We start from the raw sequence: 1624 nt of genomic DNA on the forward strand, positions 1-1624 counted from the left end.
GTATATATATATATATGTATGTATATATATATATATATATATATATATATATATATATATATGTAATCTGTAAAATGCAAAGAAATCTACAATGACCAAAAACAAAAGAAGCAAAAGAAACTGGTGTTTCCTAGAGTCACTCAGCATACTAATTTCGAGATTCATCTATGTTATTAGGTTTATCAGTAATTCATTTGTTTTCATTACCGAATAGTATTCCAGGGCATGGATATGCCATGTTTTGGGTAACCAATTACTTGTTAATGGATATTTGTGGTGTTTCAAGTTTGAGGAGTTCTAAACAAAGGTATTATAAACATTTGTATAAGAAAAAATTTTTAAATAAACATCTGGGTACAAGTATTTGTGAGGACTTTAATAAATACCTAGAAGTTGAATGTCCAACTCCCAAACTACATCCACATTTAACTTACTAAGAAATTTCAAAATAATTTTATAGAGTAATTGTAGATGTTTATCCCCATGGTAGTGTTTAAGAGTTCAAGGGGCTTCTGGGTGGCTCATTCGGTTGAGCATCCAACCTCGGCTCAGGTCATGATCTCGCAGTTCTTGAAGTTCAAGCCCCATGTCAGGCTCTGTGATGATAGCTGGGAGCCTGGAGCCTGCTTCAGATTTTGTGTCTCCCTCTTTCTCTGCCCCTCCCCTGCTCATGCTCTGTCTCTCTCTCTCTTTCTCAAAAATAAATATTTTAAAAAAATTAAGAGTCCCAATTGTGCCATATCTTCATCAACACTTGCTTGAAAAGGTCAGTTTTAAAATTTTAATCAATCCACACTTATCTAGCAGGGGAGACACCATGATCACTAAGGTGGTTTTCCCAGGGCGAGGCGTATCCATTGCACTCCAGATGTGCTGACTGCTGCAATTTTCTCAAATGAGGCATACTCGACTGCATAATCTGTGGTAGTGGGGGACTGCATTCGTGAAAGAAAGAAAGAAAGAAAGAAAGAAAGAAAGAAAGAAAGAAAGAAAGAAAGAAAGAAAGAAAGAAAGAAAGAAAGAAAGAAAGAGGAAGGAAGGAAGGAAAGGAAGAAAAAATTAAATTATAATCAATCTAGTGACTATAGAGTGATATCTAATTGTGATTTTCATTTTTTTCTGTTGAGTGATTTAAGCATCTACTTTGAGTAAATTTGGCATTTGTATATTTGCTTTTGTGAAGGGTCTGTTCAATTTTTTTGCCCATTTTTAATTGTTTTTTTTTCTTTTTTGGTTTTATTACTGAGTCACACAAGTTCTTTTTATGTTCTGGATATTATTTCTTTATAAAATATATGTATAGCTAATATTTTTCCCTAGCTTTCCTTTCATTTTTTAAGGGTTTTCTTCAAAGAAAAGGTTTAACAATAAAGGCAATTTTATTTTGTAGCTAAATGCTTGTTAGTTTATATGTAAGAAATATTTGCCTGTTTCAAGGCAGCAAAGATTTTCTCCTATATTTTCTTCTTCATTTGTTACATTTATTTATTAATGTTTTTATTTATTTTGAGAGAGAGAGAGAGAGAGAGAGAGAGAGAGAGAGGGAGGGAGGGAGGGAGAGAGAAAGCACAAGCAGGGGAGGGGCAGAGAGAGAGGGGGACAGAAGATCTGAAGCAGGCTCTGA

General features: G+C 34.0%; 1 pseudogene; it reads left to right on the forward strand.

The window, feature by feature from the left end:
• The first annotated feature begins 792 nt into the window (after positions 1-792).
• LOC122496866 lies at positions 793-946 on the forward strand (annotated as a pseudogene).
• The last annotated feature ends 678 nt before the right edge of the window (positions 947-1624 follow it).

The sequence above is a fragment of the Prionailurus bengalensis genome, chromosome A1 (genome assembly GCF_016509475.1).
Source record: "Prionailurus bengalensis isolate Pbe53 chromosome A1, Fcat_Pben_1.1_paternal_pri, whole genome shotgun sequence".
Lineage (NCBI taxonomy): Eukaryota > Metazoa > Chordata > Mammalia > Carnivora > Felidae > Prionailurus > Prionailurus bengalensis.